At 50.2% G+C, this 22,682-nt stretch overlaps 38 non-coding genes across 38 annotated transcripts; all 38 read right to left on the reverse strand.

Annotated features, from left to right (window-relative positions):
* Positions 1–599: 599 nt before the first annotated feature.
* Trnan-guu (transfer RNA asparagine (anticodon GUU)) lies at positions 600–673 on the reverse strand. The gene has a single exon. It is a non-coding gene; the product is annotated as a tRNA-Asn (tRNA).
* Positions 674–1,006: 333 nt separating this feature from the next.
* Trnat-cgu (transfer RNA threonine (anticodon CGU)) lies at positions 1,007–1,078 on the reverse strand. The gene has a single exon. It is a non-coding gene; the product is annotated as a tRNA-Thr (tRNA).
* A 688-nt stretch (positions 1,079–1,766) lies between these two features.
* Trnan-guu (transfer RNA asparagine (anticodon GUU)) lies at positions 1,767–1,840 on the reverse strand. Its single transcript has one exon. It is a non-coding gene; the product is annotated as a tRNA-Asn (tRNA).
* A 333-nt stretch (positions 1,841–2,173) lies between these two features.
* Positions 2,174–2,245, reverse strand: Trnat-cgu (transfer RNA threonine (anticodon CGU)). Its single transcript has one exon. It is a non-coding gene; the product is annotated as a tRNA-Thr (tRNA).
* Positions 2,246–2,933: 688 nt separating this feature from the next.
* Positions 2,934–3,007, reverse strand: Trnan-guu (transfer RNA asparagine (anticodon GUU)). Its single transcript has one exon. It is a non-coding gene; the product is annotated as a tRNA-Asn (tRNA).
* A 333-nt stretch (positions 3,008–3,340) lies between these two features.
* Positions 3,341–3,412, reverse strand: Trnat-cgu (transfer RNA threonine (anticodon CGU)). Its single transcript has one exon. It is a non-coding gene; the product is annotated as a tRNA-Thr (tRNA).
* A 688-nt stretch (positions 3,413–4,100) lies between these two features.
* On the reverse strand, positions 4,101–4,174 carry Trnan-guu (transfer RNA asparagine (anticodon GUU)). Its single transcript has one exon. It is a non-coding gene; the product is annotated as a tRNA-Asn (tRNA).
* Positions 4,175–4,507: 333 nt separating this feature from the next.
* Trnat-cgu (transfer RNA threonine (anticodon CGU)) lies at positions 4,508–4,579 on the reverse strand. The gene has a single exon. It is a non-coding gene; the product is annotated as a tRNA-Thr (tRNA).
* A 688-nt stretch (positions 4,580–5,267) lies between these two features.
* Trnan-guu (transfer RNA asparagine (anticodon GUU)) lies at positions 5,268–5,341 on the reverse strand. The gene has a single exon. It is a non-coding gene; the product is annotated as a tRNA-Asn (tRNA).
* A 333-nt stretch (positions 5,342–5,674) lies between these two features.
* Positions 5,675–5,746, reverse strand: Trnat-cgu (transfer RNA threonine (anticodon CGU)). The gene has a single exon. It is a non-coding gene; the product is annotated as a tRNA-Thr (tRNA).
* A 688-nt stretch (positions 5,747–6,434) lies between these two features.
* On the reverse strand, positions 6,435–6,508 carry Trnan-guu (transfer RNA asparagine (anticodon GUU)). Its single transcript has one exon. It is a non-coding gene; the product is annotated as a tRNA-Asn (tRNA).
* A 497-nt stretch (positions 6,509–7,005) lies between these two features.
* Positions 7,006–7,079, reverse strand: Trnan-guu (transfer RNA asparagine (anticodon GUU)). Its single transcript has one exon. It is a non-coding gene; the product is annotated as a tRNA-Asn (tRNA).
* Positions 7,080–7,412: 333 nt separating this feature from the next.
* On the reverse strand, positions 7,413–7,484 carry Trnat-cgu (transfer RNA threonine (anticodon CGU)). The gene has a single exon. It is a non-coding gene; the product is annotated as a tRNA-Thr (tRNA).
* A 688-nt stretch (positions 7,485–8,172) lies between these two features.
* On the reverse strand, positions 8,173–8,246 carry Trnan-guu (transfer RNA asparagine (anticodon GUU)). Its single transcript has one exon. It is a non-coding gene; the product is annotated as a tRNA-Asn (tRNA).
* A 333-nt stretch (positions 8,247–8,579) lies between these two features.
* On the reverse strand, positions 8,580–8,651 carry Trnat-cgu (transfer RNA threonine (anticodon CGU)). Its single transcript has one exon. It is a non-coding gene; the product is annotated as a tRNA-Thr (tRNA).
* A 688-nt stretch (positions 8,652–9,339) lies between these two features.
* Trnan-guu (transfer RNA asparagine (anticodon GUU)) lies at positions 9,340–9,413 on the reverse strand. Its single transcript has one exon. It is a non-coding gene; the product is annotated as a tRNA-Asn (tRNA).
* A 333-nt stretch (positions 9,414–9,746) lies between these two features.
* On the reverse strand, positions 9,747–9,818 carry Trnat-cgu (transfer RNA threonine (anticodon CGU)). Its single transcript has one exon. It is a non-coding gene; the product is annotated as a tRNA-Thr (tRNA).
* Positions 9,819–10,506: 688 nt separating this feature from the next.
* On the reverse strand, positions 10,507–10,580 carry Trnan-guu (transfer RNA asparagine (anticodon GUU)). Its single transcript has one exon. It is a non-coding gene; the product is annotated as a tRNA-Asn (tRNA).
* A 497-nt stretch (positions 10,581–11,077) lies between these two features.
* Trnan-guu (transfer RNA asparagine (anticodon GUU)) lies at positions 11,078–11,151 on the reverse strand. The gene has a single exon. It is a non-coding gene; the product is annotated as a tRNA-Asn (tRNA).
* Positions 11,152–11,484: 333 nt separating this feature from the next.
* On the reverse strand, positions 11,485–11,556 carry Trnat-cgu (transfer RNA threonine (anticodon CGU)). The gene has a single exon. It is a non-coding gene; the product is annotated as a tRNA-Thr (tRNA).
* Positions 11,557–12,244: 688 nt separating this feature from the next.
* On the reverse strand, positions 12,245–12,318 carry Trnan-guu (transfer RNA asparagine (anticodon GUU)). Its single transcript has one exon. It is a non-coding gene; the product is annotated as a tRNA-Asn (tRNA).
* Positions 12,319–12,651: 333 nt separating this feature from the next.
* Trnat-cgu (transfer RNA threonine (anticodon CGU)) lies at positions 12,652–12,723 on the reverse strand. Its single transcript has one exon. It is a non-coding gene; the product is annotated as a tRNA-Thr (tRNA).
* A 688-nt stretch (positions 12,724–13,411) lies between these two features.
* On the reverse strand, positions 13,412–13,485 carry Trnan-guu (transfer RNA asparagine (anticodon GUU)). The gene has a single exon. It is a non-coding gene; the product is annotated as a tRNA-Asn (tRNA).
* A 497-nt stretch (positions 13,486–13,982) lies between these two features.
* Trnan-guu (transfer RNA asparagine (anticodon GUU)) lies at positions 13,983–14,056 on the reverse strand. Its single transcript has one exon. It is a non-coding gene; the product is annotated as a tRNA-Asn (tRNA).
* A 333-nt stretch (positions 14,057–14,389) lies between these two features.
* On the reverse strand, positions 14,390–14,461 carry Trnat-cgu (transfer RNA threonine (anticodon CGU)). The gene has a single exon. It is a non-coding gene; the product is annotated as a tRNA-Thr (tRNA).
* Positions 14,462–15,149: 688 nt separating this feature from the next.
* On the reverse strand, positions 15,150–15,223 carry Trnan-guu (transfer RNA asparagine (anticodon GUU)). Its single transcript has one exon. It is a non-coding gene; the product is annotated as a tRNA-Asn (tRNA).
* Positions 15,224–15,720: 497 nt separating this feature from the next.
* On the reverse strand, positions 15,721–15,794 carry Trnan-guu (transfer RNA asparagine (anticodon GUU)). The gene has a single exon. It is a non-coding gene; the product is annotated as a tRNA-Asn (tRNA).
* Positions 15,795–16,291: 497 nt separating this feature from the next.
* On the reverse strand, positions 16,292–16,365 carry Trnan-guu (transfer RNA asparagine (anticodon GUU)). The gene has a single exon. It is a non-coding gene; the product is annotated as a tRNA-Asn (tRNA).
* Positions 16,366–16,698: 333 nt separating this feature from the next.
* Trnat-cgu (transfer RNA threonine (anticodon CGU)) lies at positions 16,699–16,770 on the reverse strand. The gene has a single exon. It is a non-coding gene; the product is annotated as a tRNA-Thr (tRNA).
* Positions 16,771–17,458: 688 nt separating this feature from the next.
* On the reverse strand, positions 17,459–17,532 carry Trnan-guu (transfer RNA asparagine (anticodon GUU)). The gene has a single exon. It is a non-coding gene; the product is annotated as a tRNA-Asn (tRNA).
* Positions 17,533–17,865: 333 nt separating this feature from the next.
* On the reverse strand, positions 17,866–17,937 carry Trnat-cgu (transfer RNA threonine (anticodon CGU)). The gene has a single exon. It is a non-coding gene; the product is annotated as a tRNA-Thr (tRNA).
* A 688-nt stretch (positions 17,938–18,625) lies between these two features.
* Positions 18,626–18,699, reverse strand: Trnan-guu (transfer RNA asparagine (anticodon GUU)). Its single transcript has one exon. It is a non-coding gene; the product is annotated as a tRNA-Asn (tRNA).
* A 333-nt stretch (positions 18,700–19,032) lies between these two features.
* On the reverse strand, positions 19,033–19,104 carry Trnat-cgu (transfer RNA threonine (anticodon CGU)). The gene has a single exon. It is a non-coding gene; the product is annotated as a tRNA-Thr (tRNA).
* Positions 19,105–19,792: 688 nt separating this feature from the next.
* Positions 19,793–19,866, reverse strand: Trnan-guu (transfer RNA asparagine (anticodon GUU)). Its single transcript has one exon. It is a non-coding gene; the product is annotated as a tRNA-Asn (tRNA).
* A 497-nt stretch (positions 19,867–20,363) lies between these two features.
* Trnan-guu (transfer RNA asparagine (anticodon GUU)) lies at positions 20,364–20,437 on the reverse strand. The gene has a single exon. It is a non-coding gene; the product is annotated as a tRNA-Asn (tRNA).
* A 333-nt stretch (positions 20,438–20,770) lies between these two features.
* Positions 20,771–20,842, reverse strand: Trnat-cgu (transfer RNA threonine (anticodon CGU)). Its single transcript has one exon. It is a non-coding gene; the product is annotated as a tRNA-Thr (tRNA).
* A 688-nt stretch (positions 20,843–21,530) lies between these two features.
* Positions 21,531–21,604, reverse strand: Trnan-guu (transfer RNA asparagine (anticodon GUU)). Its single transcript has one exon. It is a non-coding gene; the product is annotated as a tRNA-Asn (tRNA).
* A 333-nt stretch (positions 21,605–21,937) lies between these two features.
* Positions 21,938–22,009, reverse strand: Trnat-cgu (transfer RNA threonine (anticodon CGU)). Its single transcript has one exon. It is a non-coding gene; the product is annotated as a tRNA-Thr (tRNA).
* Positions 22,010–22,682: the final 673 nt, after the last annotated feature.

Below are 22,682 nucleotides of genomic sequence, written 5' to 3' on the forward strand. Positions count from 1 at the left end.
AGCTGCTGCAGGGGGTGTCCACATTGCCGTTTTCCAAATCTCTTGACTGTTTCGCCCTTACGATCGACGACGAGCGTCGGGCCACCAGAAGTTTGCGGTCTGCACAATCCTGTCCTAGTGCACAGCTTGTGGGATAGCGTGGCTCGACTGCGAAATGCGCCTTTCGGCTCCTCTCTCTGGCTACAGTATGCTGTTGTCCACAGTGGCACTGGCGTTGCCCATGGGGCTTCATGTAAGGCGACTGCACGTCTCTCGGCCAACAGCGGCCCACTGCAGATCGACACTTAAGAGACACCAAATACAAATCGACATCGAGAGACAGGCCCTGTCATATGGCAGTCGCGACGTATACGCTGAAATTGAATGTAAAGAATACGTCTTTTGTAGTGGGCGTCGCTCTACTGCAGTGCACACATGACGAATAAATAGGAAAAGAGTAGAACGTCTGTGTAGGGCCATGTTTTTACCTACAGTGTCACTTGGCTGAATGTGTATAAGGCTCTGTGGCATCACTCAAACACAGCCAAATTGTCACGCTAGCTGTGTATCTCTAACAAAGTTGACGTATGTCCTCACCTCGGTGCCGGTTAAAACGATTTCGCCCCCGGGTGGGCTCGAACCACCAACCTTTCGGTTAACAGCCGAACGCGCTAGCCGATTGCGCCACGGAGGCCTTGAATTTGGCTCACTTGTGCTCTGTATATCAACGCAATTCGTATACCTTCTGCAGGAATCTCGCAGAATGGTAGCATCTGCTTGCGCCTCTTCACATGGATAACGTGCATGCACACTGTAGCGAGGCTCGTACACGAATGACATCGCCAAGCATGACATTATACTACAAAATGCATACAAACCACTGTTGTGCCTATGCATTCAGAAAACCTCTGAGGCCAGTAGAATACTTTTCATAGGCTGTAGAACATCCCTTTCATTCAGTGTACTGCCATGTGTTAGATGCTGCTCGAGATAGCTCCGCTCCTTGCAGGAAGGTTAAAAAAATGAATGCCTTCTGTGAGGTTCGAACTCACGACCCCTGGTTTACGAGACCAGTGCTCTACCACTGAGCTAAGAAGGCGGCAGCTTAGCGTTTGTGAGCTATCCCCGAATTGTCACTTCATCATACTGAATCTTGCAGCCCTCGACCAGATATCGGATTTGGCACACAGCTGCTGCAGGGGGTGTCCACATTGCCGTTTTCCAAATCTCTTGACTGTTTCGCCCTTACGATCGACGACGAGCGTCGGGCCACCAGAAGTTTGCGGTCTGCACAATCCTGTCCTAGTGCACAGCTTGTGGGATAGCGTGGCTCGACTGCGAAATGCGCCTTTCGGCTCCTCTCTCTGGCTACAGTATGCTGTTGTCCACAGTGGCACTGGCGTTGCCCATGGGGCTTCATGTAAGGCGACTGCACGTCTCTCGGCCAACAGCGGCCCACTGCAGATCGACACTTAAGAGACACCAAATACAAATCGACATCGAGAGACAGGCCCTGTCATATGGCAGTCGCGACGTATACGCTGAAATTGAATGTAAAGAATACGTCTTTTGTAGTGGGCGTCGCTCTACTGCAGTGCACACATGACGAATAAATAGGAAAAGAGTAGAACGTCTGTGTAGGGCCATGTTTTTACCTACAGTGTCACTTGGCTGAATGTGTATAAGGCTCTGTGGCATCACTCAAACACAGCCAAATTGTCACGCTAGCTGTGTATCTCTAACAAAGTTGACGTATGTCCTCACCTCGGTGCCGGTTAAAACGATTTCGCCCCCGGGTGGGCTCGAACCACCAACCTTTCGGTTAACAGCCGAACGCGCTAGCCGATTGCGCCACGGAGGCCTTGAATTTGGCTCACTTGTGCTCTGTATATCAACGCAATTCGTATACCTTCTGCAGGAATCTCGCAGAATGGTAGCATCTGCTTGCGCCTCTTCACATGGATAACGTGCATGCACACTGTAGCGAGGCTCGTACACGAATGACATCGCCAAGCATGACATTATACTACAAAATGCATACAAACCACTGTTGTGCCTATGCATTCAGAAAACCTCTGAGGCCAGTAGAATACTTTTCATAGGCTGTAGAACATCCCTTTCATTCAGTGTACTGCCATGTGTTAGATGCTGCTCGAGATAGCTCCGCTCCTTGCAGGAAGGTTAAAAAAATGAATGCCTTCTGTGAGGTTCGAACTCACGACCCCTGGTTTACGAGACCAGTGCTCTACCACTGAGCTAAGAAGGCGGCAGCTTAGCGTTTGTGAGCTATCCCCGAATTGTCACTTCATCATACTGAATCTTGCAGCCCTCGACCAGATATCGGATTTGGCACACAGCTGCTGCAGGGGGTGTCCACATTGCCGTTTTCCAAATCTCTTGACTGTTTCGCCCTTACGATCGACGACGAGCGTCGGGCCACCAGAAGTTTGCGGTCTGCACAATCCTGTCCTAGTGCACAGCTTGTGGGATAGCGTGGCTCGACTGCGAAATGCGCCTTTCGGCTCCTCTCTCTGGCTACAGTATGCTGTTGTCCACAGTGGCACTGGCGTTGCCCATGGGGCTTCATGTAAGGCGACTGCACGTCTCTCGGCCAACAGCGGCCCACTGCAGATCGACACTTAAGAGACACCAAATACAAATCGACATCGAGAGACAGGCCCTGTCATATGGCAGTCGCGACGTATACGCTGAAATTGAATGTAAAGAATACGTCTTTTGTAGTGGGCGTCGCTCTACTGCAGTGCACACATGACGAATAAATAGGAAAAGAGTAGAACGTCTGTGTAGGGCCATGTTTTTACCTACAGTGTCACTTGGCTGAATGTGTATAAGGCTCTGTGGCATCACTCAAACACAGCCAAATTGTCACGCTAGCTGTGTATCTCTAACAAAGTTGACGTATGTCCTCACCTCGGTGCCGGTTAAAACGATTTCGCCCCCGGGTGGGCTCGAACCACCAACCTTTCGGTTAACAGCCGAACGCGCTAGCCGATTGCGCCACGGAGGCCTTGAATTTGGCTCACTTGTGCTCTGTATATCAACGCAATTCGTATACCTTCTGCAGGAATCTCGCAGAATGGTAGCATCTGCTTGCGCCTCTTCACATGGATAACGTGCATGCACACTGTAGCGAGGCTCGTACACGAATGACATCGCCAAGCATGACATTATACTACAAAATGCATACAAACCACTGTTGTGCCTATGCATTCAGAAAACCTCTGAGGCCAGTAGAATACTTTTCATAGGCTGTAGAACATCCCTTTCATTCAGTGTACTGCCATGTGTTAGATGCTGCTCGAGATAGCTCCGCTCCTTGCAGGAAGGTTAAAAAAATGAATGCCTTCTGTGAGGTTCGAACTCACGACCCCTGGTTTACGAGACCAGTGCTCTACCACTGAGCTAAGAAGGCGGCAGCTTAGCGTTTGTGAGCTATCCCCGAATTGTCACTTCATCATACTGAATCTTGCAGCCCTCGACCAGATATCGGATTTGGCACACAGCTGCTGCAGGGGGTGTCCACATTGCCGTTTTCCAAATCTCTTGACTGTTTCGCCCTTACGATCGACGACGAGCGTCGGGCCACCAGAAGTTTGCGGTCTGCACAATCCTGTCCTAGTGCACAGCTTGTGGGATAGCGTGGCTCGACTGCGAAATGCGCCTTTCGGCTCCTCTCTCTGGCTACAGTATGCTGTTGTCCACAGTGGCACTGGCGTTGCCCATGGGGCTTCATGTAAGGCGACTGCACGTCTCTCGGCCAACAGCGGCCCACTGCAGATCGACACTTAAGAGACACCAAATACAAATCGACATCGAGAGACAGGCCCTGTCATATGGCAGTCGCGACGTATACGCTGAAATTGAATGTAAAGAATACGTCTTTTGTAGTGGGCGTCGCTCTACTGCAGTGCACACATGACGAATAAATAGGAAAAGAGTAGAACGTCTGTGTAGGGCCATGTTTTTACCTACAGTGTCACTTGGCTGAATGTGTATAAGGCTCTGTGGCATCACTCAAACACAGCCAAATTGTCACGCTAGCTGTGTATCTCTAACAAAGTTGACGTATGTCCTCACCTCGGTGCCGGTTAAAACGATTTCGCCCCCGGGTGGGCTCGAACCACCAACCTTTCGGTTAACAGCCGAACGCGCTAGCCGATTGCGCCACGGAGGCCTTGAATTTGGCTCACTTGTGCTCTGTATATCAACGCAATTCGTATACCTTCTGCAGGAATCTCGCAGAATGGTAGCATCTGCTTGCGCCTCTTCACATGGATAACGTGCATGCACACTGTAGCGAGGCTCGTACACGAATGACATCGCCAAGCATGTCATTATACTACAAAATGCATACAAACCACTGTTGTGCCTATGCATTCAGAAAACCTCTGAGGCCAGTAGAATACTTTTCATAGGCTGTAGAACATCCCTTTCATTCAGTGTACTGCCATGTGTTAGATGCTGCTCGAGATAGCTCCGCTCCTTGCAGGAAGGTTAAAAAAATGAATGCCTTCTGTGAGGTTCGAACTCACGACCCCTGGTTTACGAGACCAGTGCTCTACCACTGAGCTAAGAAGGCGGCAGCTTAGCGTTTGTGAGCTATCCCCGAATTGTCACTTCATCATACTGAATCTTGCAGCCCTCGACCAGATATCGGATTTGGCACACAGCTGCTGCAGGGGGTGTCCACATTGCCGTTTTCCAAATCTCTTGACTGTTTCGCCCTTACGATCGACGACGAGCGTCGGGCCACCAGAAGTTTGCGGTCTGCACAATCCTGTCCTAGTGCACAGCTTGTGGGATAGCGTGGCTCGACTGCGAAATGCGCCTTTCGGCTCCTCTCTCTGGCTACAGTATGCTGTTGTCCACAGTGGCACTGGCGTTGCCCATGGGGCTTCATGTAAGGCGACTGCACGTCTCTCGGCCAACAGCGGCCCACTGCAGATCGACACTTAAGAGACACCAAATACAAATCGACATCGAGAGACAGGCCCTGTCATATGGCAGTCGCGACGTATACGCTGAAATTGAATGTAAAGAATACGTCTTTTGTAGTGGGCGTCGCTCTACTGCAGTGCACACATGACGAATAAATAGGAAAAGAGTAGAACGTCTGTGTAGGGCCATGTTTTTACCTACAGTGTCACTTGGCTGAATGTGTATAAGGCTCTGTGGCATCACTCAAACACAGCCAAATTGTCACGCTAGCTGTGTATCTCTAACAAAGTTGACGTATGTCCTCACCTCGGTGCCGGTTAAAACGATTTCGCCCCCGGGTGGGCTCGAACCACCAACCTTTCGGTTAACAGCCGAACGCGCTAGCCGATTGCGCCACGGAGGCCTTGAATTTGGCTCACTTGTGCTCTGTATATCAACGCAATTCGTATACCTTCTGCAGGAATCTCGCAGAATGGTAGCATCTGCTTGCGCCTCTTCACATGGATAACGTGCATGCACACTGTAGCGAGGCTCGTACACGAATGACATCGCCAAGCATGACATTATACTACAAAATGCATACAAACCACTGTTGTGCCTATGCATTCAGAAAACCTCTGAGGCCAGTAGAATACTTTTCATAGGCTGTAGAACATCCCTTTCATTCAGTGTACTGCCATGTGTTAGATGCTGCTCGAGATAGCTCCGCTCCTTGCAGGAAGGTTAAAAAAATGAATGCCTTCTGTGAGGTTCGAACTCACGACCCCTGGTTTACGAGACCAGTGCTCTACCACTGAGCTAAGAAGGCGGCAGCTTAGCGTTTGTGAGCTTTCCCCGAATTGTCACTTCATCATACTGAATCTTGCAGCCCTCGACCAGATATCGGATTTGGCACACAGCTGCTGCAGGGGGTGTCCACATTGCCGTTTTCCAAATCTCTTGACTGTTTCGCCCTTACGATCGACGACGAGCGTCGGGCCACCAGAAGTTTGCGGTCTGCACAATCCTGTCCTAGTGCACAGCTTGTGGGATAGCGTGGCTCGACTGCGAAATGCGCCTTTCGGCTCCTCTCTCTGGCTACAGTATGCTGTTGTCCACAGTGGCACTGGCGTTGCCCATGGGGCTTCATGTAAGGCGACTGCACGTCTCTCGGCCAACAGCGGCCCACTGCAGATCGACACTTAAGAGACACCAAATACAAATCGACATCGAGAGACAGGCCCTGTCATATGGCAGTCGCGACGTATACGCTGAAATTGAATGTAAAGAATACGTCTTTTGTAGTGGGCGTCGCTCTACTGCAGTGCACACATGACGAATAAATAGGAAAAGAGTAGAACGTCTGTGTAGGGCCATGTTTTTACCTACAGTGTCACTTGGCTGAATGTGTATAAGGCTCTGTGGCATCACTCAAACACAGCCAAATTGTCACGCTAGCTGTGTATCTCTAACAAAGTTGACGTATGTCCTCACCTCGGTGCCGGTTAAAACGATTTCGCCCCCGGGTGGGCTCGAACCACCAACCTTTCGGTTAACAGCCGAACGCGCTAGCCGATTGCGCCACGGAGGCCTTGAATTTGGCTCACTTGTGCTCTGTATATCAACGCAATTCGTATACCTTCTGCAGGAATCTCGCAGAATGGTAGCATCTGCTTGCGCCTCTTCACATGGATAACGTGCATGCACACTGTAGCGAGGCTCGTACACGAATACGTGTCTCTCGGCCAACAGCGGCCCACTGCAGATCGACACTTAAGAGACACCAAATACAAATCGACATCGAGAGACAGGCCCTGTCATATGGCAGTCGCGACGTATACGCTGAAATTGAATGTAAAGAATACGTCTTTTGTAGTGGGCGTCGCTCTACTGCAGTGCACACATGACGAATAAATAGGAAAAGAGTAGAACGTCTGTGTAGGGCCATGTTTTTACCTACAGTGTCACTTGGCTGAATGTGTATAAGGCTCTGTGGCATCACTCAAACACAGCCAAATTGTCACGCTAGCTGTGTATCTCTAACAAAGTTGACGTATGTCCTCACCTCGGTGCCGGTTAAAACGATTTCGCCCCCGGGTGGGCTCGAACCACCAACCTTTCGGTTAACAGCCGAACGCGCTAGCCGATTGCGCCACGGAGGCCTTGAATTTGGCTCACTTGTGCTCTGTATATCAACGCAATTCGTATACCTTCTGCAGGAATCTCGCAGAATGGTAGCATCTGCTTGCGCCTCTTCACATGGATAACGTGCATGCACACTGTAGCGAGGCTCGTACACGAATGACATCGCCAAGCATGACATTATACTACAAAATGCATACAAACCACTGTTGTGCCTATGCATTCAGAAAACCTCTGAGGCCAGTAGAATACTTTTCATAGGCTGTAGAACATCCCTTTCATTCAGTGTACTGCCATGTGTTAGATGCTGCTCGAGATAGCTCCGCTCCTTGCAGGAAGGTTAAAAAAATGAATGCCTTCTGTGAGGTTCGAACTCACGACCCCTGGTTTACGAGACCAGTGCTCTACCACTGAGCTAAGAAGGCGGCAGCTTAGCGTTTGTGAGCTATCCCCGAATTGTCACTTCATCATACTGAATCTTGCAGCCCTCGACCAGATATCGGATTTGGCACACAGCTGCTGCAGGGGGTGTCCACATTGCCGTTTTCCAAATCTCTTGACTGTTTCGCCCTTACGATCGACGACGAGCGTCGGGCCACCAGAAGTTTGCGGTCTGCACAATCCTGTCCTAGTGCACAGCTTGTGGGATAGCGTGGCTCGACTGCGAAATGCGCCTTTCGGCTCCTCTCTCTGGCTACAGTATGCTGTTGTCCACAGTGGCACTGGCGTTGCCCATGGGGCTTCATGTAAGGCGACTGCACGTCTCTCGGCCAACAGCGGCCCACTGCAGATCGACACTTAAGAGACACCAAATACAAATCGACATCGAGAGACAGGCCCTGTCATATGGCAGTCGCGACGTATACGCTGAAATTGAATGTAAAGAATACGTCTTTTGTAGTGGGCGTCGCTCTACTGCAGTGCACACATGACGAATAAATAGGAAAAGAGTAGAACGTCTGTGTAGGGCCATGTTTTTACCTACAGTGTCACTTGGCTGAATGTGTATAAGGCTCTGTGGCATCACTCAAACACAGCCAAATTGTCACGCTAGCTGTGTATCTCTAACAAAGTTGACGTATGTCCTCACCTCGGTGCCGGTTAAAACGATTTCGCCCCCGGGTGGGCTCGAACCACCAACCTTTCGGTTAACAGCCGAACGCGCTAGCCGATTGCGCCACGGAGGCCTTGAATTTGGCTCACTTGTGCTCTGTATATCAACGCAATTCGTATACCTTCTGCAGGAATCTCGCAGAATGGTAGCATCTGCTTGCGCCTCTTCACATGGATAACGTGCATGCACACTGTAGCGAGGCTCGTACACGAATGACATCGCCAAGCATGTCATTATACTACAAAATGCATACAAACCACTGTTGTGCCTATGCATTCAGAAAACCTCTGAGGCCAGTAGAATACTTTTCATAGGCTGTAGAACATCCCTTTCATTCAGTGTACTGCCATGTGTTAGATGCTGCTCGAGATAGCTCCGCTCCTTGCAGGAAGGTTAAAAAAATGAATGCCTTCTGTGAGGTTCGAACTCACGACCCCTGGTTTACGAGACCAGTGCTCTACCACTGAGCTAAGAAGGCGGCAGCTTAGCGTTTGTGAGCTATCCCCGAATTGTCACTTCATCATACTGAATCTTGCAGCCCTCGACCAGATATCGGATTTGGCACACAGCTGCTGCAGGGGGTGTCCACATTGCCGTTTTCCAAATCTCTTGACTGTTTCGCCCTTACGATCGACGACGAGCGTCGGGCCACCAGAAGTTTGCGGTCTGCACAATCCTGTCCTAGTGCACAGCTTGTGGGATAGCGTGGCTCGACTGCGAAATGCGCCTTTCGGCTCCTCTCTCTGGCTACAGTATGCTGTTGTCCACAGTGGCACTGGCGTTGCCCATGGGGCTTCATGTAAGGCGACTGCACGTCTCTCGGCCAACAGCGGCCCACTGCAGATCGACACTTAAGAGACACCAAATACAAATCGACATCGAGAGACAGGCCCTGTCATATGGCAGTCGCGACGTATACGCTGAAATTGAATGTAAAGAATACGTCTTTTGTAGTGGGCGTCGCTCTACTGCAGTGCACACATGACGAATAAATAGGAAAAGAGTAGAACGTCTGTGTAGGGCCATGTTTTTACCTACAGTGTCACTTGGCTGAATGTGTATAAGGCTCTGTGGCATCACTCAAACACAGCCAAATTGTCACGCTAGCTGTGTATCTCTAACAAAGTTGACGTATGTCCTCACCTCGGTGCCGGTTAAAACGATTTCGCCCCCGGGTGGGCTCGAACCACCAACCTTTCGGTTAACAGCCGAACGCGCTAGCCGATTGCGCCACGGAGGCCTTGAATTTGGCTCACTTGTGCTCTGTATATCAACGCAATTCGTATACCTTCTGCAGGAATCTCGCAGAATGGTAGCATCTGCTTGCGCCTCTTCACATGGATAACGTGCATGCACACTGTAGCGAGGCTCGTACACGAATGACATCGCCAAGCATGACATTATACTACAAAATGCATACAAACCACTGTTGTGCCTATGCATTCAGAAAACCTCTGAGGCCAGTAGAATACTTTTCATAGGCTGTAGAACATCCCTTTCATTCAGTGTACTGCCATGTGTTAGATGCTGCTCGAGATAGCTCCGCTCCTTGCAGGAAGGTTAAAAAAATGAATGCCTTCTGTGAGGTTCGAACTCACGACCCCTGGTTTACGAGACCAGTGCTCTACCACTGAGCTAAGAAGGCGGCAGCTTAGCGTTTGTGAGCTTTCCCCGAATTGTCACTTCATCATACTGAATCTTGCAGCCCTCGACCAGATATCGGATTTGGCACACAGCTGCTGCAGGGGGTGTCCACATTGCCGTTTTCCAAATCTCTTGACTGTTTCGCCCTTACGATCGACGACGAGCGTCGGGCCACCAGAAGTTTGCGGTCTGCACAATCCTGTCCTAGTGCACAGCTTGTGGGATAGCGTGGCTCGACTGCGAAATGCGCCTTTCGGCTCCTCTCTCTGGCTACAGTATGCTGTTGTCCACAGTGGCACTGGCGTTGCCCATGGGGCTTCATGTAAGGCGACTGCACGTCTCTCGGCCAACAGCGGCCCACTGCAGATCGACACTTAAGAGACACCAAATACAAATCGACATCGAGAGACAGGCCCTGTCATATGGCAGTCGCGACGTATACGCTGAAATTGAATGTAAAGAATACGTCTTTTGTAGTGGGCGTCGCTCTACTGCAGTGCACACATGACGAATAAATAGGAAAAGAGTAGAACGTCTGTGTAGGGCCATGTTTTTACCTACAGTGTCACTTGGCTGAATGTGTATAAGGCTCTGTGGCATCACTCAAACACAGCCAAATTGTCACGCTAGCTGTGTATCTCTAACAAAGTTGACGTATGTCCTCACCTCGGTGCCGGTTAAAACGAGTTCGCCCCCGGGTGGGCTCGAACCACCAACCTTTCGGTTAACAGCCGAACGCGCTAGCCGATTGCGCCACGGAGGCCTTGAATTTGGCTCACTTGTGCTCTGTATATCAACGCAATTCGTATACCTTCTGCAGGAATCTCGCAGAATGGTAGCATCTGCTTGCGCCTCTTCACATGGATAACGTGCATGCACACTGTAGCGAGGCTCGTACACGAATACGTGTCTCTCGGCCAACAGCGGCCCACTGCAGATCGACACTTAAGAGACACCAAATACAAATCGACATCGAGAGACAGGCCCTGTCATATGGCAGTCGCGACGTATACGCTGAAATTGAATGTAAAGAATACGTCTTTTGTAGTGGGCGTCGCTCTACTGCAGTGCACACATGACGAATAAATAGGAAAAGAGTAGAACGTCTGTGTAGGGCCATGTTTTTACCTACAGTGTCACTTGGCTGAATGTGTATAAGGCTCTGTGGCATCACTCAAACACAGCCAAATTGTCACGCTAGCTGTGTATCTCTAACAAAGTTGACGTATGTCCTCACCTCGGTGCCGGTTAAAACGATTTCGCCCCCGGGTGGGCTCGAACCACCAACCTTTCGGTTAACAGCCGAACGCGCTAGCCGATTGCGCCACGGAGGCCTTGAATTTGGCTCACTTGTGCTCTGTATATCAACGCAATTCGTATACCTTCTGCAGGAATCTCGCAGAATGGTAGCATCTGCTTGCGCCTCTTCACATGGATAACGTGCATGCACACTGTAGCGAGGCTCGTACACGAATGACATCGCCAAGCATGACATTATACTACAAAATGCATACAAACCACTGTTGTGCCTATGCATTCAGAAAACCTCTGAGGCCAGTAGAATACTTTTCATAGGCTGTAGAACATCCCTTTCATTCAGTGTACTGCCATGTGTTAGATGCTGCTCGAGATAGCTCCGCTCCTTGCAGGAAGGTTAAAAAAATGAATGCCTTCTGTGAGGTTCGAACTCACGACCCCTGGTTTACGAGACCAGTGCTCTACCACTGAGCTAAGAAGGCGGCAGCTTAGCGTTTGTGAGCTATCCCCGAATTGTCACTTCATCATACTGAATCTTGCAGCCCTCGACCAGATATCGGATTTGGCACACAGCTGCTGCAGGGGGTGTCCACATTGCCGTTTTCCAAATCTCTTGACTGTTTCGCCCTTACGATCGACGACGAGCGTCGGGCCACCAGAAGTTTGCGGTCTGCACAATCCTGTCCTAGTGCACAGCTTGTGGGATAGCGTGGCTCGACTGCGAAATGCGCCTTTCGGCTCCTCTCTCTGGCTACAGTATGCTGTTGTCCACAGTGGCACTGGCGTTGCCCATGGGGCTTCATGTAAGGCGACTGCACGTCTCTCGGCCAACAGCGGCCCACTGCAGATCGACACTTAAGAGACACCAAATACAAATCGACATCGAGAGACAGGCCCTGTCATATGGCAGTCGCGACGTATACGCTGAAATTGAATGTAAAGAATACGTCTTTTGTAGTGGGCGTCGCTCTACTGCAGTGCACACATGACGAATAAATAGGAAAAGAGTAGAACGTCTGTGTAGGGCCATGTTTTTACCTACAGTGTCACTTGGCTGAATGTGTATAAGGCTCTGTGGCATCACTCAAACACAGCCAAATTGTCACGCTAGCTGTGTATCTCTAACAAAGTTGACGTATGTCCTCACCTCGGTGCCGGTTAAAACGATTTCGCCCCCGGGTGGGCTCGAACCACCAACCTTTCGGTTAACAGCCGAACGCGCTAGCCGATTGCGCCACGGAGGCCTTGAATTTGGCTCACTTGTGCTCTGTATATCAACGCAATTCGTATACCTTCTGCAGGAATCTCGCAGAATGGTAGCATCTGCTTGCGCCTCTTCACATGGATAACGTGCATGCACACTGTAGCGAGGCTCGTACACGAATGACATCGCCAAGCATGTCATTATACTACAAAATGCATACAAACCACTGTTGTGCCTATGCATTCAGAAAACCTCTGAGGCCAGTAGAATACTTTTCATAGGCTGTAGAACATCCCTTTCATTCAGTGTACTGCCATGTGTTAGATGCTGCTCGAGATAGCTCCGCTCCTTGCAGGAAGGTTAAAAAAATGAATGCCTTCTGTGAGGTTCGAACTCACGACCCCTGGTTTACGAGACCAGTGCTCTACCACTGAGCTAAGAAGGCGGCAGCTTAGCGTTTGTGAGCTATCCCCGAATTGTCACTTCATCATACTGAATCTTGCAGCCCTCGACCAGATATCGGATTTGGCACACAGCTGCTGCAGGGGGTGTCCACATTGCCGTTTTCCAAATCTCTTGACTGTTTCGCCCTTACGATCGACGACGAGCGTCGGGCCACCAGAAGTTTGCGGTCTGCACAATCCTGTCCTAGTGCACAGCTTGTGGGATAGCGTGGCTCGACTGCGAAATGCGCCTTTCGGCTCCTCTCTCTGGCTACAGTATGCTGTTGTCCACAGTGGCACTGGCGTTGCCCATGGGGCTTCATGTAAGGCGACTGCACGTCTCTCGGCCAACAGCGGCCCACTGCAGATCGACACTTAAGAGACACCAAATACAAATCGACATCGAGAGACAGGCCCTGTCATATGGCAGTCGCGACGTATACGCTGAAATTGAATGTAAAGAATACGTCTTTTGTAGTGGGCGTCGCTCTACTGCAGTGCACACATGACGAATAAATAGGAAAAGAGTAGAACGTCTGTGTAGGGCCATGTTTTTACCTACAGTGTCACTTGGCTGAATGTGTATAAGGCTCTGTGGCATCACTCAAACACAGCCAAATTGTCACGCTAGCTGTGTATCTCTAACAAAGTTGACGTATGTCCTCACCTCGGTGCCGGTTAAAACGAGTTCGCCCCCGGGTGGGCTCGAACCACCAACCTTTCGGTTAACAGCCGAACGCGCTAGCCGATTGCGCCACGGAGGCCTTGAATTTGGCTCACTTGTGCTCTGTATATCAACGCAATTCGTATACCTTCTGCAGGAATCTCGCAGAATGGTAGCATCTGCTTGCGCCTCTTCACATGGATAACGTGCATGCACACTGTAGCGAGGCTCGTACACGAATACGTGTCTCTCGGCCAACAGCGGCCCACTGCAGATCGACACTTAAGAGACACCAAATACAAATCGACATCGAGAGACAGGCCCTGTCATATGGCAGTCGCGACGTATACGCTGAAATTGAATGTAAAGAATACGTCTTTTGTAGTGGGCGTCGCTCTACTGCAGTGCACACATGACGAATAAATAGGAAAAGAGTAGAACGTCTGTGTAGGGCCATGTTTTTACCTACAGTGTCACTTGGCTGAATGTGTATAAGGCTCTGTGGCATCACTCAAACACAGCCAAATTGTCACGCTAGCTGTGTATCTCTAACAAAGTTGACGTATGTCCTCACCTCGGTGCCGGTTAAAACGATTTCGCCCCCGGGTGGGCTCGAACCACCAACCTTTCGGTTAACAGCCGAACGCGCTAGCCGATTGCGCCACGGAGGCCTTGAATTTGGCTCACTTGTGCTCTGTATATCAACGCAATTCGTATACCTTCTGCAGGAATCTCGCAGAATGGTAGCATCTGCTTGCGCCTCTTCACATGGATAACGTGCATGCACACTGTAGCGAGGCTCGTACACGAATGACATCGCCAAGCATGACATTATACTACAAAATGCATACAAACCACTGTTGTGCCTATGCATTCAGAAAACCTCTGAGGCCAGTAGAATACTTTTCATAGGCTGTAGAACATCCCTTTCATTCAGTGTACTGCCATGTGTTAGATGCTGCTCGAGATAGCTCCGCTCCTTGCAGGAAGGTTAAAAAAATGAATGCCTTCTGTGAGGTTCGAACTCACGACCCCTGGTTTACGAGACCAGTGCTCTACCACTGAGCTAAGAAGGCGGCAGCTTAGCGTTTGTGAGCTATCCCCGAATTGTCACTTCATCATACTGAATCTTGCAGCCCTCGACCAGATATCGGATTTGGCACACAGCTGCTGCAGGGGGTGTCCACATTGCCGTTTTCCAAATCTCTTGACTGTTTCGCCCTTACGATCGACGACGAGCGTCGGGCCACCAGAAGTTTGCGGTCTGCACAATCCTGTCCTAGTGCACAGCTTGTGGGATAGCGTGGCTCGACTGCGAAATGCGCCTTTCGGCTCCTCTCTCTGGCTACAGTATGCTGTTGTCCACAGTGGCACTGGCGTTGCCCATGGGGCTTCATGTAAGGCGACTGCACGTCTCTCGGCCAACAGCGGCCCACTGCAGATCGACACTTAAGAGACACCAAATACAAATCGACATCGAGAGACAGGCCCTGTCATATGGCAGTCGCGACGTATACGCTGAAATTGAATGTAAAGAATACGTCTTTTGTAGTGGGCGTCGCTCTACTGCAGTGCACACATGACGAATAAATAGGAAAAGAGTAGAACGTCTGTGTAGGGCCATGTTTTTACCTACAGTGTCACTTGGCTGAATGTGTATAAGGCTCTGTGGCATCACTCAAACACAGCCAAATTGTCACGCTAGCTGTGTATCTCTAACAAAGTTGACGTATGTCCTCACCTCGGTGCCGGTTAAAACGATTTCGCCCCCGGGTGGGCTCGAACCACCAACCTTTCGGTTAACAGCCGAACGCGCTAGCCGATTGCGCCACGGAGGCATTGAATTTGGCTCACTTGTGCTCTGTATATCAACGCAATTCGTATACCTTCTGCAGGAATCTCGCAGAATGGTAGCATCTGCTTGCGCCTCTTCACATGGATAACGTGCATGCACACTGTAGCGAGGCTCGTACACGAATACGTGTCTCTCGGCCAACAGCGGCCCACTGCAGATCGACACTTAAGAGACACCAAATACAAATCGACATCGAGAGACAGGCCCTGTCATATGGCAGTCGCGACGTATACGCTGAAATTGAATGTAAAGAATACGTCTTTTGTAGTGGGCGTCGCTCTACTGCAGTGCACACATGACGAATAAATAGGAAAAGAGTAGAACGTCTGTGTAGGGCCATGTTTTTACCTACAGTGTCACTTGGCTGAATGTGTATAAGGCTCTGTGGCATCACTCAAACACAGCCAAATTGTCACGCTAGCTGTGTATCTCTAACAAAGTTGACGTATGTCCTCACCTCGGTGCCGGTTAAAACGAGTTCGCCCCCGGGTGGGCTCGAACCACCAACCTTTCGGTTAACAGCCGAACGCGCTAGCCGATTGCGCCACGGAGGCCTTGAATTTGGCTCACTTGTGCTCTGTATATCAACGCAATTCGTATACCTTCTGCAGGAATCTCGCAGAATGGTAGCATCTGCTTGCGCCTCTTCACATGGATAACGTGCATGCACACTGTAGCGAGGCTCGTACACGAATACGTGTCTCTCGGCCAACAGCGGCCCACTGCAGATCGACACTTAAGAGACACCAAATACAAATCGACATCGAGAGACAGGCCCTGTCATATGGCAGTCGCGACGTATACGCTGAAATTGAATGTAAAGAATACGTCTTTTGTAGTGGGCGTCGCTCTACTGCAGTGCACACATGACGAATAAATAGGAAAAGAGTAGAACGTCTGTGTAGGGCCATGTTTTTACCTACAGTGTCACTTGGCTGAATGTGTATAAGGCTCTGTGGCATCACTCAAACACAGCCAAATTGTCACGCTAGCTGTGTATCTCTAACAAAGTTGACGTATGTCCTCACCTCGGTGCCGGTTAAAACGATTTCGCCCCCGGGTGGGCTCGAACCACCAACCTTTCGGTTAACAGCCGAACGCGCTAGCCGATTGCGCCACGGAGGCCTTGAATTTGGCTCACTTGTGCTCTGTATATCAACGCAATTCGTATACCTTCTGCAGGAATCTCGCAGAATGGTAGCATCTGCTTGCGCCTCTTCACATGGATAACGTGCATGCACACTGTAGCGAGGCTCGTACACGAATGACATCGCCAAGCATGACATTATACTACAAAATGCATACAAACCACTGTTGTGCCTATGCATTCAGAAAACCTCTGAGGCCAGTAGAATACTTTTCATAGGCTGTAGAACATCCCTTTCATTCAGTGTACTGCCATGTGTTAGATGCTGCTCGAGATAGCTCCGCTCCTTGCAGGAAGGTTAAAAAAATGAATGCCTTCTGTGAGGTTCGAACTCACGACCCCTGGTTTACGAGACCAGTGCTCTACCACTGAGCTAAGAAGGCGGCAGCTTAGCGTTTGTGAGCTATCCCCGAATTGTCACTTCATCATACTGAATCTTGCAGCCCTCGACCAGATATCGGATTTGGCACACAGCTGCTGCAGGGGGTGTCCACATTGCCGTTTTCCAAATCTCTTGACTGTTTCGCCCTTACGATCGACGACGAGCGTCGGGCCACCAGAAGTTTGCGGTCTGCACAATCCTGTCCTAGTGCACAGCTTGTGGGATAGCGTGGCTCGACTGCGAAATGCGCCTTTCGGCTCCTCTCTCTGGCTACAGTATGCTGTTGTCCACAGTGGCACTGGCGTTGCCCATGGGGCTTCATGTAAGGCGACTGCACGTCTCTCGGCCAACAGCGGCCCACTGCAGATCGACACTTAAGAGACACCAAATACAAATCGACATCGAGAGACAGGCCCTGTCATATGGCAGTCGCGACGTATACGCTGAAATTGAATGTAAAGAATACGTCTTTTGTAGTGGGCGTCGCTCTACTGCAGTGCACACATGACGAATAAATAGGAAAAGAGTAGAACGTCTGTGTAGGGCCATGTTTTTACCTACAGTGTCACTTGGCTGAATGTGTATAAGGCTCTGTGGCATCACTCAAACACAGCCAAATTGTCACGCTAGCTGTGTATCTCTAACAAAGTTGACGTATGTCCTCACCTCGGTGCCGGTTAAAACGATTTCGCCCCCGGGTGGGCTCGAACCACCAACCTTTCGGTTAACAGCCGAACGCGCTAGCCGATTGCGCCACGGAGGCCTTGAATTTGGCTCACTTGTGCTCTGTATATCAACGCAATTCGTATACCTTCTGCAGGAATCTCGCAGAATGGTAGCATCTGCTTGCGCCTCTTCACATGGATAACGTGCATGCACACTGTAGCGAGGCTCGTACACGAATGACATCGCCAAGCATGTCATTATACTACAAAATGCATACAAACCACTGTTGTGCCTATGCATTCAGAAAACCTCTGAGGCCAGTAGAATACTTTTCATAGGCTGTAGAACATCCCTTTCATTCAGTGTACTGCCATGTGTTAGATGCTGCTCGAGATAGCTCCGCTCCTTGCAGGAAGGTTAAAAAAATGAATGCCTTCTGTGAGGTTCGAACTCACGACCCCTGGTTTACGAGACCAGTGCTCTACCACTGAGCTAAGAAGGCGGCAGCTTAGCGTTTGTGAGCTATCCCCGAATTGTCACTTCATCATACTGAATCTTGCAGCCCTCGACCAGATATCGGATTTGGCACACAGCTGCTGCAGGGGGTGTCCACATTGCCGTTTTCCAAATCTCTTGACTGTTTCGCCCTTACGATCGACGACGAGCGTCGGGCCACCAGAAGTTTGCGGTCTGCACAATCCTGTCCTAGTGCACAGCTTGTGGGATAGCGTGGCTCGACTGCGAAATGCGCCTTTCGGCTCCTCTCTCTGGCTACAGTATGCTGTTGTCCACAGTGGCACTGGCGTTGCCCATGGGGCTTCATGTAAGGCGACTGCACGTCTCTCGGCCAACAGCGGCCCACTGCAGATCGACACTTAAGAGACACCAAATACAAATCGACATCGAGAGACAGGCCCTGTCATATGGCAGTCGCGACGTATACGCTGAAATTGAATGTAAAGAATACGTCTTTTGTAGTGGGCGTCGCTCTACTGCAGTGCACACATGACGAATAAATAGGAAAAGAGTAGAACGTCTGTGTAGGGCCATGTTTTTACCTACAGTGTCACTTGGCTGAATGTGTATAAGGCTCTGTGGCATCACTCAAACACAGCCAAATTGTCACGCTAGCTGTGTATCTCTAACAAAGTTGACGTATGTCCTCACCTCGGTGCCGGTTAAAACGATTTCGCCCCCGGGTGGGCTCGAACCACCAACCTTTCGGTTAACAGCCGAACGCGCTAGCCGATTGCGCCACGGAGGCCTTGAATTTGGCTCACTTGTGCTCTGTATATCAACGCAATTCGTATACCTTCTGCAGGAATCTCGCAGAATGGTAGCATCTGCTTGCGCCTCTTCACATGGATAACGTGCATGCACACTGTAGCGAGGCTCGTACACGAATGACATCGCCAAGCATGACATTATACTACAAAATGCATACAAACCACTGTTGTGCCTATGCATTCAGAAAACCTCTGAGGCCAGTAGAATACTTTTCATAGGCTGTAGAACATCCCTTTCATTCAGTGTACTGCCATGTGTTAGATGCTGCTCGAGATAGCTCCGCTCCTTGCAGGAAGGTTAAAAAAATGAATGCCTTCTGTGAGGTTCGAACTCACGACCCCTGGTTTACGAGACCAGTGCTCTACCACTGAGCTAAGAAGGCGGCAGCTTAGCGTTTGTGAGCTTTCCCCGAATTGTCACTTCATCATACTGAATCTTGCAGCCCTCGACCAGATATCGGATTTGGCACACAGCTGCTGCAGGGGGTGTCCACATTGCCGTTTTCCAAATCTCTTGACTGTTTCGCCCTTACGATCGACGACGAGCGTCGGGCCACCAGAAGTTTGCGGTCTGCACAATCCTGTCCTAGTGCACAGCTTGTGGGATAGCGTGGCTCGACTGCGAAATGCGCCTTTCGGCTCCTCTCTCTGGCTACAGTATGCTGTTGTCCACAGTGGCACTGGCGTTGCCCATGGGGCTTCATGTAAGGCGACTGCACGTCTCTCGGCCAACAGCGGCCCACTGCAGATCGACACTTAAGAGACACCAAATACAAATCGACATCGAGAGACAGGCCCTGTCATATGGCAGTCGCGACGTATACGCTGAAATTGAATGTAAAGAATACGTCTTTTGTAGTGGGCGTCGCTCTACTGCAGTGCACACATGACGAATAAATAGGAAAAGAGTAGAACGTCTGTGTAGGGCCATGTTTTTACCTACAGTGTCACTTGGCTGAATGTGTATAAGGCTCTGTGGCATCACTCAAACACAGCCAAATTGTCACGCTAGCTGTGTATCTCTAACAAAGTTGACGTATGTCCTCACCTCGGTGCCGGTTAAAACGAGTTCGCCCCCGGGTGGGCTCGAACCACCAACCTTTCGGTTAACAGCCGAACGCGCTAGCCGATTGCGCCACGGAGGCCTTGAATTTGGCTCACTTGTGCTCTGTATATCAACGCAATTCGTATACCTTCTGCAGGAATCTCGCAGAATGGTAGCATCTGCTTGCGCCTCTTCACATGGATAACGTGCATGCACACTGTAGCGAGGCTCGTACACGAATACGTGTCTCTCGGCCAACAGCGGCCCACTGCAGATCGACACTTAAGAGACACCAAATACAAATCGACATCGAGAGACAGGCCCTGTCATATGGCAGTCGCGACGTATACGCTGAAATTGAATGTAAAGAATACGTCTTTTGTAGTGGGCGTCGCTCTACTGCAGTGCACACATGACGAATAAATAGGAAAAGAGTAGAACGTCTGTGTAGGGCCATGTTTTTACCTACAGTGTCACTTGGCTGAATGTGTATAAGGCTCTGTGGCATCACTCAAACACAGCCAAATTGTCACGCTAGCTGTGTATCTCTAACAAAGTTGACGTATGTCCTCACCTCGGTGCCGGTTAAAACGATTTCGCCCCCGGGTGGGCTCGAACCACCAACCTTTCGGTTAACAGCCGAACGCGCTAGCCGATTGCGCCACGGAGGCCTTGAATTTGGCTCACTTGTGCTCTGTATATCAACGCAATTCGTATACCTTCTGCAGGAATCTCGCAGAATGGTAGCATCTGCTTGCGCCTCTTCACATGGATAACGTGCATGCACACTGTAGCGAGGCTCGTACACGAATGACATCGCCAAGCATGACATTATACTACAAAATGCATACAAACCACTGTTGTGCCTATGCATTCAGAAAACCTCTGAGGCCAGTAGAATACTTTTCATAGGCTGTAGAACATCCCTTTCATTCAGTGTACTGCCATGTGTTAGATGCTGCTCGAGATAGCTCCGCTCCTTGCAGGAAGGTTAAAAAAATGAATGCCTTCTGTGAGGTTCGAACTCACGACCCCTGGTTTACGAGACCAGTGCTCTACCACTGAGCTAAGAAGGCGGCAGCTTAGCGTTTGTGAGCTATCCCCGAATTGTCACTTCATCATACTGAATCTTGCAGCCCTCGACCAGATATCGGATTTGGCACACAGCTGCTGCAGGGGGTGTCCACATTGCCGTTTTCCAAATCTCTTGACTGTTTCGCCCTTACGATCGACGACGAGCGTCGGGCCACCAGAAGTTTGCGGTCTGCACAATCCTGTCCTAGTGCACAGCTTGTGGGATAGCGTGGCTCGACTGCGAAATGCGCCTTTCGGCTCCTCTCTCTGGCTACAGTATGCTGTTGTCCACAGTGGCACTGGCGTTGCCCATGGGGCTTCATGTAAGGCGACTGCACGTCTCTCGGCCAACAGCGGCCCACTGCAGATCGACACTTAAGAGACACCAAATACAAATCGACATCGAGAGACAGGCCCTGTCATATGGCAGTCGCGACGTATACGCTGAAATTGAATGTAAAGAATACGTCTTTTGTAGTGGGCGTCGCTCTACTGCAGTGCACACATGACGAATAAATAGGAAAAGAGTAGAACGTCTGTGTAGGGCCATGTTTTTACCTACAGTGTCACTTGGCTGAATGTGTATAAGGCTCTGTGGCATCACTCAAACACAGCCAAATTGTCACGCTAGCTGTGTATCTCTAACAAAGTTGACGTATGTCCTCACCTCGGTGCCGGTTAAAACGATTTCGCCCCCGGGTGGGCTCGAACCACCAACCTTTCGGTTAACAGCCGAACGCGCTAGCCGATTGCGCCACGGAGGCCTTGAATTTGGCTCACTTGTGCTCTGTATATCAACGCAATTCGTATACCTTCTGCAGGAATCTCGCAGAATGGTAGCATCTGCTTGCGCCTCTTCACATGGATAACGTGCATGCACACTGTAGCGAGGCTCGTACACGAATGACATCGCCAAGCATGTCATTATACTACAAAATGCATACAAACCACTGTTGTGCCTATGCATTCAGAAAACCTCTGAGGCCAGTAGAATACTTTTCATAGGCTGTAGAACATCCCTTTCATTCAGTGTACTGCCATGTGTTAGATGCTGCTCGAGATAGCTCCGCTCCTTGCAGGAAGGTTAAAAAAATGAATGCCTTCTGTGAGGTTCGAACTCACGACCCCTGGTTTACGAGACCAGTGCTCTACCACTGAGCTAAGAAGGCGGCAGCTTAGCGTTTGTGAGCTATCCCCGAATTGTCACTTCATCATACTGAATCTTGCAGCCCTCGACCAGATATCGGATTTGGCACACAGCTGCTGCAGGGGGTGTCCACATTGCCGTTTTCCAAATCTCTTGACTGTTTCGCCCTTACGATCGACGACGAGCGTCGGGCCACCAGAAGTTTGCGGTCTGCACAATCCTGTCCTAGTGCACAGCTTGTGGGATAGCGTGGCTCGACTGCGAAATGCGCCTTTCGGCTCCTCTCTCTGGCTACAGTATGCTGTTGTCCACAGTGGCACTGGCGTTGCCCATGGGGCTTCATGTAAGGCGACTGCACGTCTCTCGGCCAACAGCGGCCCACTGCAGATCGACACTTAAGAGACACCAAATACAAATCGACATCGAGAGACAGGCCCTGTCATATGGCAGTCGCGACGTATACGCTGAAATTGAATGTAAAGAATACGTCTTTTGTAGTGGGCGTCGCTCTACTGCAGTGCACACATGACGAATAAATAGGAAAAGAGTAGAACGTCTGTGTAGGGCCATGTTTTTACCTACAGTGTCACTTGGCTGAATGTGTATAAGGCTCTGTGGCATCACTCAAACACAGCCAAATTGTCACGCTAGCTGTGTATCTCTAACAAAGTTGACGTATGTCCTCACCTCGGTGC

This window comes from Schistocerca nitens, chromosome 6 (genome assembly GCF_023898315.1).
Source record: "Schistocerca nitens isolate TAMUIC-IGC-003100 chromosome 6, iqSchNite1.1, whole genome shotgun sequence".
Classification (NCBI taxonomy): Eukaryota; Metazoa; Arthropoda; class Insecta; order Orthoptera; family Acrididae; genus Schistocerca; species Schistocerca nitens.